General features: G+C 34.3%; 1 long non-coding RNA gene across 1 annotated transcript; it reads right to left on the reverse strand.

Moving 5' to 3' along the window:
* Positions 1–1627: 1627 nt before the first annotated feature.
* On the reverse strand, positions 1628–17146 carry LOC125503501. Its single transcript, XR_007280921.1, has 2 exons — positions 15856–17146; positions 1628–2569 (listed from the first exon to the last, which is right to left on the reverse strand). It is a non-coding gene; the product is annotated as an uncharacterized LOC125503501 (long non-coding RNA).
* Between the last annotated feature and the right edge of the window lie 143 nt (positions 17147–17289).

Genomic DNA, 17289 nt, shown 5'->3' on the forward strand with positions numbered 1-17289 from the left:
ACCCTTAAAGTAGTGCCCAACCCTTTCTGGATTTAGCATGAAATATGTTTTAATTTTGGAATCAGACAGAATGAATCTGAGGAAAGTTTTCCTATTTTTACCAGCAGCATACATTTAGTAGTGTGTTTTTTTATTACTTTGTGGGCGCTTTGCACTCAATTTCTTGAAACGGCATAATAAAGAAGATAAAGCACGTTATTATTAGACACCAAATGCCCTAACGACCATTTTATTGTCCTTTTATGGTTGCTCTACATGTAAAATTGTCCCAATGTCCTGCTCTCTATAAAACTGAAGATTTACATCGCGCCACAGTCGTTAACTACGTCCCTTACACTGGATTCAAATTTATTCCTCAATAAAATTAGTCACAAACTAATCAGCTGTATTGCCGAAAATTTCTGGGTGGAAAATCGTAAAACGATTGTTAAGAGCAATGTTATAAAGCAAGTAATTAAATAAAGTTTATTACTTGCCTGTTATGGTTATGTGTCTGTAAACAGATAACAAAGTGCAATGAAACTTTTAGTTAATACTCTAATTAGTAACGTGTTGCAAATTCGACTTTATCCTTGCTGATAACTTCTAAATAAATCTACGATAATTTAACCACCAATGCTTTTTTCAATTTTGTAGAATTTTAAGTGAAATTATCACAAAGATACGAGAGCATGTATGAACTGGCTGATAAACTTGGTGCGCTCACAGGGGCCCTATTTGTGCTGCGGGTGATAATATAGGAAAATATATGGAAGATAAACACTTCGCAGTTGACTTAGAGTGTGAGCAAACATTTTAAGCTAACAAGCACCACTGGTAAAATGTGAATGTTCGCCCAAGAAGTTCCCAGTGCTGGCTTAATTGCGCTCCTTCTGCATCGTTATTTGAAGATTTTGCATCTGATGCTAGGAATGCTTTAACCAACCAAGACCTAAGTATTTCACCTATATTTTTATATCTGGAAATCTTACTTCAGTCTACGAGTGTAACGGTAATTTATGAGTTGCACACAAATAACAATAAATTTACATTATCGTCCATTATGTCACTTATCGAAGAAACTATCTTAAACGGTCTACACTGCTTGGTATTATTTTGCAACCGAGGAAATCACATAAATTATCTGGCAGCTCAACGGATAGTTATTGCCTTAGAAAGCGGATTAATTGCTAATGATCATAAATTTGCTAATAAATATGATTTAAAAACTTTTAGAAGCACATGCAGAAGATAAAAAATCACTAAAACCTACACTATTTAGTTAACACCAAAACATTATTAAAAGCGGTGTAAAAATCTGCGAGACATACAATCGAGCAAAAAACTCCAAAAATAAAAAATAAATTGTTGATTAAAACAGACAGGCAAATCAAGACAGAAATGGTTGTTTAAACTGCCAAATACCAAATAAAACATATACCGAGGGTAGGGAACAAAGTGAAAGAGCGGCGTGAAGAATAAGACACAGACAGTAAAAAACAACAAAATATGTGCGGTGACTACAGAAAAATAGGAAGCAACAAAAAGCCAAATATTTTATTGCATATTTGTTTTAAATTAGTGCGTTATTGCTTTGGAAACCGTTTACTTGAAAATGAACGTTGCATTCATTTGCTTGAAAAACGAGTTTAATCGTAAATATATTTATTGATTTAAACTATTAAAACACTTAAAGTACAGAGTACTAAACCTATTTCCCGAAAAAATACACATCAAGCCACTTCCTCCAACAATAATCAAATCTCCTGCATTTATGTAACATTTACTATTTGCTTTTTTATATATTGTTTAAATTGCGTTATTACACCTGTTAGTAAATAATCGTAAATTATTCCCCTAGCCAATCTGCACCTAACTTGGCCTTTTCTATTATCTAAATTGGTCAGTTCAAAGCGAATTTAAATTCCTTGAAACACCAGCATAGAGAATAATTTAACCAATTTCAAGTCATCTACCCACAAGAACTAGAAACCGTCCAGAATTCACCATAAAAGACACTTCGGAAAACCTCTAATTGCATAAATCGAGTCGATTAGAGTATTTTACCTCCCATAAAAGCCTGTTATCAACAAGAAAAAGTAAATAAACCAATAAAGTGCTTCATTATGCGCCGACCTAATCGACTCCGTCAACGTTTCATAAATAAAATAAAAAGCCAGTCAAATAAATAAATAAAAAGAACATAAGTCCTTTTAAGGGGTTCGGGAGTAATTAAACGGTTTAAATACTTCCAAACTGAACTCGTTATTCATTTCATAGCAGTCGAACAACCGTTCTTGCTTGTTCGAGTAAATACAAGTGAAAATACGCTCAATGTAATAATGAATAATAAATTATAGCAGTTAGTATAAAAAACACATAAAATAAAGAAGCAAAGCCAAATAGTGAACAAGATAAGTTTAGGTAAATATTTAATTAAAATAAACTAGAAATTAAAATGTGATTCTTGTTAAAAAAAATTGTCTACTTTACGAACTAACTTCCAACTTCCTTGTGCACATTTGGGCATACATTTAGTCTCAAATATGTGGGAAGAACCTGCTTGAAATTCGTCGAGTGTCCTCCTTACCTGAAAAAAAAAGAAATTCGTTAGTATTTTATAAATATTTAAAATGTTTATTAGCGCCACGGTTATGGGATACTTAAATTTTCATTGCGCGCGTGGTAAGATGAAGATAAACGATTCACCTTATCTGGACTTCAGATGTAACGGTAAGCTCTTGTATAATCTCGAGAAAAGTGGACAAGAATTCATAGAATTCATGGATAGGACGTATAAAAATTTAATTAATCCAAAAAAAATTGATAAAAATGCACGGTTGGATTAAAGTTTAATTAATTAATTAATGGAAGAAAATGTTATAAAAAAAATTTTTTATTTATTGTATTTTGTTAGAAATTTGGTGCGTAAACATTGTTTGGGCCTACAGGGTTTAGCAAATTCAAATAGACGGAAGGTTGATTATGACCAAGCTGGTGCCAGATTTTGTGTCGATAATTCTCCATCATAAAAATTGAATTATTCGCCTTCACGTCTACAGAAACTTCAGTGGAAAAAATGCATTTCGAAAGCAATGAACCAAAAATGTAAAACACGTTGAGCAAAACCAATCTTAAAATCGTTTCACCTTAAAACCGTTCAAATTGTTTCATCTTAACCAATATGATACACAAAACAGAAAGGAAAAATTTGCTAATCTGCTCTTCGTAAACTGGTGCCGAGAGCGGAAACTTTGCTGAAAGGAACTGATTTATCGGCATTCCTGGATATAAAAATAGGCTTAGACAAAACAAGTCAATACTCAAAAAAGTGAAACTTCGGAGAATGGAGCCTCCAATATGTGGATTGATCCAAAACATGTTGGGATAGAGATGAGTTCTTTTTGAATAAAACCTTGCGCTCCTCCATTCAAAATGTTTTAGAATTCCCGAATTGAAAACTCAATAAAGATGTAGAACAGGCGGTAAAAAAAGTTTTTCTGGGTCTAATAACTTTGTCCCAGCATTTCCAAAACCTAATCGACAACAACAAAAAACGAACGATAAAAATGTTCGATAGAGATTAGCTATTAAAAATGTAAATGCATCATTCAGATAATTCAAATCTCCCCATGACTTATCAGTTATAGTCAAATCTATCAGTCGAAAACCGTCAAAATGTTCAGATTGATTTTAGAAAATCAATTTAGTTATCTTGCTTAGGCCCGCAGTGATGTTTGATTAATCGTATTGTGAAATGGGATCACGCCAGTTCCGCCCAAATATCAATTAAACTTTCGAATTACATTATAATGTACTGATACTGCACTTAAAGTGATTTAATTAAGAGAACCGACTGTTACAGATGGAAAATGAATTGTTGAGGATCTTATTATAGGTAATAAAAACTTCTTATAGGTATTAGGACTAAAACCTAATAAGATAAAGTAAGGATTCATTTTTCACTTCCAACTTCAACATTTACATTAATTCACTCCAACTCGAGTAACTGTTTGTAATTATTGTTGTATATTCTTATCTCATCTGAAACTACCAGTGGTAAGCACGTTGTAAACCATGGACTATTAAAATTCCTCAGGCAAACGTCTAACAAAGGTAACAAGCGGCCCCATAATTGTTACATCGTCATCAGGATTATCAGTTTTGTTCCTTTTTCTTCGATTCGAAGATACGTTTTTTAATCCGATTTCACTTCGTCCGATTAAAATTGAGATGGGAATTATGTAAATCCCGATACAAAGGCAAAATGATGACCAAAGTTGAATTTTACGCATCCATCGGAACCCCACTGATATTCAACATGAAGTGTTGGTTAACTGTAGAAATGATTGAAAATGCTCCTCAGGATATGAATAATCGATCAACATTGTTATTCATCGGCGCGAATGATATATTAGCCAGGATGAGCTCGCAAAAGGAATATCAGCTAGCACCTTTTGAATGCTAAGGGGAGTATTTAAATAAGTAGGTAAGAATAAAAGCGAAACAATGAAACAGTTAAGTTAGTATTCATGGTAAATATATTCCAACAAAACATTGGTTTGTCTCAACTTTTTGGCTGAATGTTGAGTCACATGAGAAAAGCAAACAATCTCCAAAAACCAGACATAGTTGAAAGTTAACAGAACAGAAAACACAAGATGCTAATAAGCATCAAATTCGCTTCCGGTCAGAAACCGAATCTTCCTTGTACCAGACCATCTGTTTTATTTCATCAAAACCTAACTGCATCGGTAGCAAATCTGATTTCACAATAAACTGAACGTGGGTGAATAACATAAATTTATTACAAAATTCAATCTTTCCGCATGGCAGCATTCAAACAGAAATTCTTCCTATCGGTTAGCTCAATCACTCGTCGGCGGCCGTTGAATGAAGCGTAGAACGTAATGTATTTTATTTTTCCTATCAAGTTTTATATATTTTTTATGTTCAGAATGCATGACCTTATTAATAATGACAATCTTCGGCTCTTCAGGGCATATCGATGCGTTTAAATGTGGCCATTCGTTTTAAACGTTGTTAATGTGCCTCCTAATCATCACGGTAGATGTTTTTTATGAACGAAAAAATTTGAAGGCGGATTTTTTTTGTATAAATGTTTCTTAAATATAAAGAATCAACAGAATTGTATTTGTTGTTTCTCTTCATAATTAGGCACTAATTTATTTCAATCCCAATTAGGAGAATAAGCTAAAGCAATTCTTGATGACTACAGGTGTTCTTCTTTGGCAAATTGCTTCAAAATTAGCAGAAGAATTATTGCATGTTTCGATGTGAGACCATCAATCCCTCTACCTGCCTTATAACTGCTTTTGAAAATAATGATGAGTTCTACTTCTGTTTCAAAGCCAATTTATTATAAATATACAGGGCATAATCGCCGTAAAAAATAATAATGCAGACGTTCCTTTTTTCTTAGTGAATTGCACAGCAATTTGCCATTTATTGTTTAATTTTTCTTCAACTTTTTTGCTTCAGTGTTTCCTATAAACTTACATCTTTTATTCAGGCTACAAGAACAATCATATTTCAAGCAACTAGCGAGGAAGCTTTAGGGGGAAGAATGTTGTTTGCGATTAGCGTGTTTGTCTTTACTACCCATTAATGGCAGCTCATTTTAATCAACATAATGAAGAACCAGCAGAACATGTTGAGGCAACATTGAAACTAACTGGAAAACCCGTCTTCGCCCCAGCATTTAAACGCATCAAACATACCCGAAGATTCAAAAGCAAAAGTAAACCTTATAAGAGCCAGTTCTTCATTTATACTTGCTGGAGAAATTGAGTCAATGACGCTTTCAAGTGTCCCAAAAAACTCGAAATTGAGGCCTCAGATCAGGAACTCCTGGTGGCCAAAACTACGCATCTAAACGCCTTTTTCGCTTACATTTAAGCCTGTTTAATCAAAGACATCAAGGTTCAAGTGCAAAATTCTTGAACCTTGTGGTTCAGCTTGGAACAGTTACTTGCATCTCAATGTGAACCAACTGAACACCACTAATTCTCCATACGTGTTAAAAAACGCATTTAACTTCAGACCTGTCGAGAGTAATTACATGCAGAAAACGAGTCGGAAACTCAAAGTTATGGTTCCAGTTCTGAGCTGGCAAGAGTTTATTAAAGTGTGAAGTGTAATAAATGGTAATCCCTTGAAGTATATTTTAATACAGTGCTTGCAAACCGTGTCTAATCCGAAACTGGACGTGAAAGTTTATTAGTGAATTGATTGAGGTATTTAATTGAAAATTACATTAGGAATTGTGTGGGTGAAGTTGATGGCCAAGATTTGCACAATGTAACTGATAAATTGTGTTTATGGATTCAGGGTATTATAACAAGACAAATGCTCAAAAAGGGCAATTTTCCTACATATATTACATGAAATATGTGCAGTCATCATATAATAAACTTACATTTTTGCTCGTATGGTCAAAGTACATACAAATATTCATTTTCACACCGACTTTGCGTGACTCTAAAGTCATTTGAATCGAATTGGAAAAAGACGAAAGACTGAGAGCGACGGTTTTAAGGAGTTTAAGCGAACTAGAGAAAATCGAGTGACTTAAACTGTTCATCAATACTTTTGGAAATTGAGAAGGAAAATGTGGAAAGAAGGAGCGTTTCTTATTTCAACATCAACTTGATTGATTGATATTTCAGTTCTATTATAGCTAAAGCTACATTTGGAAAATGACACTAAAGCTCAACTAGATAGAATAAAATAAACTATTGCGCGACGAAGTTTTAATACAGCAACAATTGAGAAGACCAAAAAGCCACTTTTGAAACATTTAAAATTGGTTACACTAAAAATCGTGTAAGTATACTGTTTTTAAAGCGATTTAAATATGTTAATCACCAAATTCCATCTTCAAATTTAAACCTTGTTTCATTACCTAATGATTCTTGATTTAGATAATATACAAATCCTTAATTGAAATTTCTTCAAAGTTATTATATGTTTTTGCAGAAATTTAAATAGCTTTTCTTAGTAGGTCAACCAAATTTGCAATTGCATGTTCCGCGTCTCTAAATAGTTTGAAGACCATTAAAATGTGTTATTTTTACACATATCAAGCCATTGAAACTTGTGTGTTTTATGCTAAAAAATCTCACTAGTTTGAAAACTCAATTGTTTTCACGTTACTCTTGCGTGCAATAGTCGCAAATGCGTAACTCCATGAAACCATTGTTTGCAAATACAAATATCATCATATAGTTCATATATTTAATTAAATCATCTCACATATAAAAAATACTTGAACCAGATTAGAAATTATGCCATTCCAATTCCAAGTGAACATGTCTAGTTCAAACGAAAATTACTCCAACTGGTAAAAAGATAACAATATGGCATGAACAGCGTAAGTACGCTTCGATGTTCCATTGTTCCCCCAATAATTGTTTAAATAATGACCAGTGATAAAGTTGATTTGCGGCATTCGCAGAACGAATTGTTAATAATTGGAAATGGGAGAAAAGCAATTTGCCTTAGATCGATCAAAGTATGGGAAAAAAGTCGACATACCGAGAGGTGTGTAACTATGGTTAATAGGATTGTAACTGTAGTACTAACGTTTAGGTTATTACTTTTTTATGGGCAGCAGGAAGTATTCTGAACATTACTTTCAAGTGTTGCAACAATTACTTGAATTGTGTGCACTCTTGTTGTTACTTACTAAATATACAGGGTGAGCTGAGATAAGTTTGAAATGACTGGAAGTGAAAAGGGAATTTTAGACCCCGAAGTCAAAAAAATAATAGACAATACACAAGATAACTGCAAAAACCTGCAGAGAAGAAAGATGCAAACCACAAATCGTGCTCAGGAAAATTTGAAAACATTCCTGGCAAATCTGAAACAGTTTAGGGCAAGAAAAATGTATCTGCTTTGTGATTAACTGGGCGTTCTGACAAATCTCAAATTAGTAAAATATGTTTCCTTGCCCATTTAAACAGAGCCTGGCTCTATAAATTGGAAGAGCCACTGATTTGCCGCTTTCAGGTAGGCCTAAAACCTATTTTAATTCGAATTTAACACCTGCTCTAACACTATTCGGTTGACCAATCCAAATAACAGGTACTTTTGTTTTGTTGACTCCAAATTCCCGTTTAAGGCAGGGCGACTTCTTGGAAATGCAAACAGGGTAAGCTTCCACCGAAGAATGCAGCATCTTTAAACGATTGGCAGCAGTTTTAATTAGATCGAAGTTGTAAGCAAAAATCCAATGGTTTAATTGAAGCCACTAATGCAAATGATTGCTGAAAAAGGTTTGTGTTTATAAAAGTAACATATATGAGAATGTATTTGAAATTCTGGGGCTGGAAATTCATCCTCAGATATTCTGGGTAAACATTCACGAAACCTCAGGCGTTCCAGTTTAATTTAGTTTCAACCCACAAAAAATCGACATTAACCCACACATTACCACCACACTCAAACTACTCAAAAGTTTTCATTGTAGATGTTGTGGTCGTTTTTAAAAATAACACATTTCCTGAAACACCGATGGGTAATAGAAAAAGTTCTTTTCGTGGCCCGCACGATCACCAGACTTTATCGGCTGCGGCTGGCAAATTTTGAGGAAATAAATCATCGAATTTCTGAAGTCGCCCACAATTACTCATTCGAATGATTTCATCTGCATTTGAAGAAAATTATAATGGCCTGTGTGTTGGCGCCTTGCTCGAGCAGATTTTATACGTGTTTTATCGGTTACTCATTTTAAAATCAATGGGTTTCAAGACAATAATTTTTTTTAAAGAACTTCACTTGCTTAGATGGACAGCTGCAGATTTTCTCGAAAATTGCCTGGAATTACTCCAGACTATTGCTGCCCGCGCAACTTTTATGCTCGTATTTCAACATAGTTTCCTCGATTTTTTTTGACGTAAATAGAGAAAATCTCAGACAAACCAGACGATATTTTCACTTTGCAGGTTTCGTGCTGCTATTAATTGAGTCTCTTTGTGAAGTATTGTTTATAAAACATTATTGGAATAACTACAGCCTGTGATAAATAAAACAACATTGAAAAAACAATGTTTTATCGGGAAAAATATGCAAAATTATAGCTGAGGCACTGGAAAACTTGACCAGTTTGACTAACTAAAAGCTGCAAGTTTAAAAATCAGAGGCCGATTCCCATCGAACAAATTCGATGGGAAAAATTTCTGGTGGCTCTTAAAGATCACCTAATGGAACGAAGAAGAAATTACTCAAAAACGACTGATTCTAGGAGTATAAAAATGAAAAATTGATAGATAGAGCACATTCATCATGATTATTAATCGTCCATCGATGCACAATACTGAACCGGCGTATAGTTGGCTCCACGCATCGCATCTCCGTCTCGTGGCTCATTGTTCTAGTAAAAGCGAACATATTTTTAGCCAGAGCAGACCTTAAATCACAACAAAGCCTGTTTATGAAACCAACCGTGAAGAAACTATCAATCTCTAACAATAACTGCTCAGGGTTCATGTCCGCACGTCAACTGCCGACAAAACAGATGACGACCGGGAAAGGTAAAAATCAAAGAGACTTTAGACGGTTTTCTTAGAACAACTGACCGTCAACAGTACCGATTGGTGAATGTCCTGCACGGTACTGCAACGAACAAGTGTAGAAACGTACAGTCATTCTGCATTAAAAATATGTGGTGGTCTGCTATGTCTAGCACCCACTCAGAAATTGATGTGCTCTTTTCATTTGGTTTCCTTCGCATCGAATGGTACTTTAACTTTTATATTTCAAGTGGCCAGCTGCCACTTTTCAGCTACCGAATGGCATCTTCAAATTTTCGAAGCTGACACCCTGGTTGAGTGAACATGACAATGTTATTATTACGAAACAAGTACCATTCAGAGCTGCACCAAATGTTCTCATAACTTATCCAACTATTTGCGAGCAAAAGTAGAAAATCGAAGGTTTTGTCATCAAAATCGTCCCGTTTCGAACAAAGTACTAGAATGTGAAGACTAGATTTGGATCAAATATTTGTTAGCTAATAACAGCAACAAGTTGGCTTGGATGAAATTTTGCAACAGCAGTAATTGAGCTTGACCTTCGTACTTGAACTTGAACTTGTTAAGAAATCAATTATCGCTTTCCAGTTTTTGCTGTAGTCTTAAACAGTGCTTTGCCATAAGAACCTCTTATCCAACTGAATTCCTTGATTTTTTAAAATTAATCTAGTAACATTTCTTTTTCTTCCGAATTTTACACTTTTCTGGACGTAGATAACAAACTATACACCAAGTATGATAACCGTAGCTAATAATCATGTGACGATAAAACTCGTGTTAATGCACTGGTTTAGTCAACGTCATACTTTAATCTAGGCGTAATAATCTTGTTATCTCACTGGTATCGTCAATGCGACAATTTATATAACTTTCCATTACATTCATTTCCTTACATTAGGTTAACGAAGTTACATTAGGGAAGGAAGGTTAAGGGTTGTCTATTTTTGAAAAAAACCGCCACATTCCAACCCGCCGATAAAGCAGAAGCTGAAGAGATTATATAAAATATTAAGCATTTGCATTAATTTTCTTAGATAACCAACAAGTTTTGCTTAAAATTTCAGCACTTGCAAACTATTTCCACAAAATAAAATATGTACATTTCAAAAACTAAAAAACTTAGTGGGCTTTTGTGCATATTAAGCAACATTCTTCATATACTGTAAACTGGCTCAAAGCCTTCAAACTGCCAAAATCTCCTGATTCCACCGCAAAGCGTAAACGCGCTCAATGAAATTACATTTCACATCTAAAAGATGTCAAACCACTACCAAAATCGAATAAAATATCCGTAAAAGGTTTGTTGCACTGTGTGACTTTTAATCCCATATTTTCATTGCCAGAGTGAAAACGTACTAACCGATAATTCAAAGTTGTCAAACATTTACTTAAAAATTAACTTTCCTACGTTCAAAAAAAGCAAAATTTGGTGGATACCGAAAACTTTAAGCTCCAACGTAATTGACAGATTTCGTATCGCTCCATCACTAATTCAAAATGTCAAACTCCTCGAGCGAAGCTCAATTAAAACGTCAAATAGATTTGAAACTCAAATTTGAGACAATTGTGTGACAACATTAAAACGGACATTTTTGTAAATCATTGATTTTCTCCAAAAGAACAGCAAAAGTTCAAAGGTTTCGAAAAATTGTCCAACGCTACTGTTATTGCCGTAAAATACATTGTTATTTTTTGACAGAGTGCAAATGCACTAAAGGGCCGTTCAAATCTGTCAAACAATTGACTTGGAAATGTTAAACTAAAATAAGCAGTTCGCCAATCAGTTGATTACTAATTCAAACGTTCCAAATATTTGCTCGAAATGGAACTCAAATTAAAAGTATTTATAAAATCTCAAAAATACCTTTTAAAACTCGAAAATAGCTTTCAAAAAGGTTCATCACTAACTCAAAGATGTCAAATTCATATTAAAAGCGACTGATATTGCTATAGAATAATGACAAAACTCGAATTTAGCTGAAAATTGCATAATTTTAAACCCCGCTGCCCTTTGACAGATAGAAAATTGACTAACGGGTAGCTCAAAGCTGTCATACACTCAAATCAATTTTTTTGCAACATTTCAAAAAAATACAAATTTTGGTAGATGGAGTAAACTTTAAGCTCCGATTTTATTGACTCATTGCCAATCGGTTTACAACTAATTCAAATATGTCAAACTCTTGTCCAAAATTCAATTAAAACGTCAAATGGACTCATTGAAACGTAAATTTTGCTAAAATCGGAATGTTTCTTATTAATAGTTTTGAAAAAATTCAATGTAAAACGATTGGTAGAAACGTGACTCAAAAACGTCAAAGAAACACATTTATACACGTAATTCAGTTTGGGATCTTGCTTTAAAATCATGAAAATGTATTATTTATAATTTGTTATTTAGGTAGTTCTCTCAGCTAAAGGCATTAAACCGCAACAGATATTGTACCGAAAAAATAGATTCTAAAGAAAACAATCTCAGTTTTGTGCAGACAAATAAAATGTACACTGAAAAAGATGCTTAAGAATTAACAGCAAATAAATAACAATAAACAGATGAAGGCGTCCATTCACAGTAGTTTTTCACCAGTCCAGTTAAATTTGATTTAAACAGTCAAAAAAGAGCGTGTTACCATTCGCATTGTAAAGAAAGCAAAGAAAAATAAATGTAGTTTTTCCTGAATCAAAAGCCTATTTTTAGCCCGTAGGCAGTGTAATTATAAATCTGCTTAAAATACACGTAGGCAATTATTTGTGATTGTTATGATAAGAATTGAGTATTTTATACTCAAATAGCTTTGTTATGAGAAAACAATTTGAACACAAACAAACAATAATGAGCTCTAAAACATTTAGAAAAATGTTTGTAATTTTCTTATCAGGACAGTGAGGTAAAAAGATACGAAAATCGTTTAAAATAGGCGAAAACAATTATGTAAGAAACATTAAAAGTCACAAAATTTGATGTCTGCCATGTGACAACAAAGGTATAATTAAAACAGAAAAACTTTGCCACAGCGCTCTTTGATGTCCTTAACTTGCAAATACCTGATGGAATCTATTATGTACATGTCGTAATACCATAGAGTAAAACAAATAATAACAACCTGCTAGACCGCATAACACACGTAATCATTATAATTGCAGTTCAATGTTAAACAAATTACTATAATTACATTTTTTCCAAACATTGGACATGCTGAGCTTTTGGACGGTTACATATCACTCTCCAGGGTTTATTAACAGTTTGTTTAGGAAAGGAAATATATCGACGGTTAAAGACCCAAAACCCGCTTAAAATGAGTCGAAGAAGGTTGACTATTTCTGATTTGAAGCTTCCAGCAAGTTTTCCAATAAGCTGTTTGCATTTTTCGCTTCATTGAGATGAAATTGATGTAGCCTTTGAGGCATTTGGAGAGAATTGATTTTTTTTTCGAAAAATTAACACTGAGGCCTTATGAACTTTTCGCCCATTAATAACATTTCCACATGCATGTTTTTTGAACCCAATGAATTGATGCCGACCTAAAAAACTTCCCAATGTGCATAGAATATAAAGATTTTGGTTTCTATTAAGAAAAACATCGTTGGTCAGAGGTCGCAACCGCGCAACACTTAAAATTAACCAAAAATATCGATTATTTCTGATCGAAAGCTTCAAACGCATTTTTCAATGAGCTTTTTGCATTCTTCGCTTCCCTGAGATGAAATTGATGTAGAATTGGAGGCATTTTGAGAAAATTTAGATTTTTTCGAAAAATCGACTTCTACCCCGTATGAAATCTTCGCTCAAATTTTCACATGCGAGTTTTTTCAGCTCAGAGGAATGTTTCCGACCTATAAAACTCTCTAATCTGCATGTATAAAGCGTTGAGCTTATATTAAGGAAAATATCGTTGGTTAAAAATAGTAACCGCTCAGAAACACTTAAAATGCGCCGAAAGTGGCGATTATTTCTGATCTAAAGCGTCTCGCGTGTTTTCCTTATAAAATTGATGCTTCCTTGAGGTGAATGGAAATGTTGCAGAATTGGAAATATTTGGAGGATTTCAACAGAACGAACTAAATGGTTTGTAATTTCTAACTGCTCCTCATCTGGATTCTGTGTTTTCACACTTGGGAAAGTTGCATTACCGATTTTCTTTATTATTAGCAAACTTGCAACACGATCGGCCGAACTTCTTTGAAAGTTTATTGAGATTTACCGTCTAGATATGAAGAAACATGGATCTGGAATGTGAAAATAACCTGAACAGTTTCCGCTATTCTCGATTCTTCTGCGAAGTATTGAACTAGTTAAAGAGAGTCGGAGTGGTGATTCTTGTAATGTAAATTAGCTCATTTTACTTGATAGATTTCTACTAACAAAAAATAGCAAAATATATGTTTTCTTAAAAACAAGCCAAAGCAAAAACCGCAGATATTCCATCCGTGAAAGCAACCCGTTTACTTTATGTAGTAAGTCTCAAGAACACTCCATAATCTTCCACTCTGAGATGAGATCACTTTGATGGAAAAAACCAAGTTCAATTAGTTACTGTCGAAAAATCAGCGCTTCAGGCATTGGGGTTCCAGTTCAGAAAACGATTTAATACAAGCTTTATCCTGCTTGATTTAACAATAATCCGTCTCATATTCTAATCATAATACAAAAAAAGTCACTAGATAAATACATGAGGCCTAAAACCATTGGTGTCAAGGCTGGTGCGAGTACAATTAATCATCCAACCAATTACAACGACCGAACAACGTTGTTCATCAAATAAAAATGTTTCCTTCGAATCTTACAAAACTACGGAAACAACTTAACAATAGTCCGCGAACGAATGAAGTAATTTCTTAATTTGAATTGATAATGATAATCGCGGAACGCTTGGTATGACATCACTTGATCAGAATCCTCATATTATTGCTGTGTTGATGTTGTTGTCCCACAGTATTAACCGATACCGTATATTTTGAGCCCCATTTACAAAACGCTTATTATTGGATCGGAAAATAATAACCTGGGGAAAAGCGGCTAGTGGGTCAAGTTCAATAGACGTCCAACTAGTTGGTCTATCATGATTGGACATAAACGCAGTTGTGGACAGTAATTGTTATTCAAATAAGCTAATTAGGCAAGTGGAAGAAACGCAAAAAACAACCAAAACTGGACTATGAACTATGAGATGAACCTTCGCAAATACCGGCGGTGGTTCCGTTATTCTGTATAGAATTGAATTAAGTGCCACTGATGTGAAAGAAATTATTGAATAAATTGTTTGCTCAATTATTTGCTGCTGGTCTGCAAGTGAAAACAATTTTTTTTGTTTCTATTTTTTTCTGAAAAAGTCAAATACAATATTTGGCTTAACATTATTAATATACAATTACTCACAAGTAGAAAAAAAGCACAAATGCCAAGTGAATCTTGCAAATGGTGCCTGCCAGCAAAACCATCAAGATTGTGCTAAAAAGTGCGACTTAAATTTAAATTTAGATCGCGATCATTTGGCCAACCAGCTTTATTTCGTTTAGTAAATATAATTTAATTTAACTTTATGGCTTCGTTTTCTCATAATATAAATAGGTCCTTACGCTAATGATCGAAAGAACAGTTTCACAAATTGATGATGCCAAAATACACTACACGGTGTGCAAGAAAATTATGGTTTTCTCAAAACTTTATCCATTGCCCACATCAATTTAGATACTCGAGTTGTTGAAGTCAACGAAACTGCACCAACAACTTGAAGACCCTTTTTTCTTCAAAGTGCAAATGAACTCGCATGTAAATTATTAAAGAAGTTTGCCCTTCGCGGCTATTGCTTGAAAGTGGTGAGCTTTTGGGGTTTTAAGAAGATTTTTTTCCTGACGCTCCGTAAGCAGCAATAAATTATTTGTCACTCCGGCCTAAAAACCGGAAAAATTCACCAGTTTCACACATTGGCAGTCTGCATCAAAACTAACATAAAAGCCAGGATAAACTGGGTAAGCCGGCAGCAAAAACCCACTAAATATAAGCGATAAATAAACATAAAAATCCAAGAAACACTTATGACTAACGATCTCTTCGACACAAGGGAGACGAAGAGCAAACACTTAAAATCACAATCGGACGTCGCCTGTCTAGCAGTGCACCCTTCTTGTAAATCCCGACCAATTATCCTGCATTAAAGTTGGCAGAATTGATTGCCTATTGTTTGCCGGTGATTCTGCCCAGCCAACCCAGCCAGAATGGCATTTTTGCTTAATAAAGCCGCATTTAGACCGATAATGGTGGTTAATTCTTTGTGGTTTCCACTCACTGTGAATCGGTACGTGAGAATCTCGGACTTACGTCGATGGATAATGGACAAATGGACATAGTAATTGAAGTGTTAAGGCCATGTTCTTCTATAAATTGAGCAATTGGTGATGCCACAAATAATCTTCGCACTGCTGGATTCTTCATTGTCTTCGTATCCATTGTACAACGTCGGAAGTGAAAATGAACAGCCAAATAATGGTGAAAAAGCTGAATTTAACCGCCCACAGGATGAAGCAATGGATACTGGGAAAGTGAATAAAAAAATCAACAACAAATAGTGATGATACGGTAAAACCCGAAACTGATGGCAGTGATTCACAAAACGGTGACTTCCACATATCGCGAATATTATTGGTGGCTGTGACTTCGATTGAATGAAATTCCATAAAGCAAAAGTGGACGAAAAAAACGGCATTTTAAAAGTACTACCAAGAATAAAAGCCGTGCAAAAGAGTGCAGACTTGCAAAACTGGTCTCGGGCGCCTGCAAGTGATGTTGACCTGACTCATTCTGAGGTTGAGACAACTAATCGACAGTTGTTTAACGACAGTTTCGCTTTTTTGCGATATTTGTATTTATTCAGCGTTGCTTGCGTTAGCGTTTTGCATTGTTATCTTTCAAAGTACTGCTATGCGAGCTAGATTTATTGGCGCACCGTGTCGTTCCAACTGCCAGCGAACCATTCAAATGGGAAAATGTAACAATTTAATAATCACGCTGATTCAGTTATTAAAAGTCACACTTTGCCTGCAAATTCACAAGTAGCAACTTTATTATTAGCATACCTGAAGTCATTGTTATCTAGGTTTGATTAACTTTTGTTCAATCTTACATTGAACAAGACACCGGAAGAGTATCCTTAGTGCTAGATTAGTTTCTTGACTCGGAAAAATCCTTATTTTCAGAGAAAAGCATTTTTTTGTAAAAACTATATTCTTTTCCCATTGTAAATTCACCAAGACCTGCTGATTTTCTGTATATTCTGCATTCCATTTCATTATTTCGTGGCTTCAGTTTCCTTGTAGGCAAACTCGAACAGACCGTAGAATTATTAACACTGAAAACGCTTAAAAACAGAGAAAGCAGCAAAAAATGTGGGAACTTGTTCGTTGGATCAGCTGGTGTTAAAAAGCACACAAGAAATTAATGAATCATGATTAAATGAAAAAACACAGCTTGAACCTGCAACGAACGACACAGTGATCAAACAATGACAAAAAATGAACTAAACGGTGACAAAATGTATGAAAAATAAATCGTAATGTTTTCCTAAAAGTATTGGGATGAATCAATATTTCTAAATCGAAAAAACACATACATGTAAGGAAATAATAAAGCACAACTACTTAAAAAAAACAGAAAATCGTAGTTTTAATGAATTTAAATTTAACAGAACTGGGAAGGTCGAAATGGAAGTACTCCCTGAACAAAGAACGAATCCAAAAGAATCATCAGACAAAAGGA

The sequence above is a fragment of the Dendroctonus ponderosae genome, unplaced genomic scaffold (genome assembly GCF_020466585.1).
Source record: "Dendroctonus ponderosae isolate FM_Combo_2020 unplaced genomic scaffold, Dpon_F_20191213v2 Dpon_F_20191213_2, whole genome shotgun sequence".
In the NCBI taxonomy this organism is placed as follows: domain Eukaryota; kingdom Metazoa; phylum Arthropoda; class Insecta; order Coleoptera; family Curculionidae; genus Dendroctonus; species Dendroctonus ponderosae.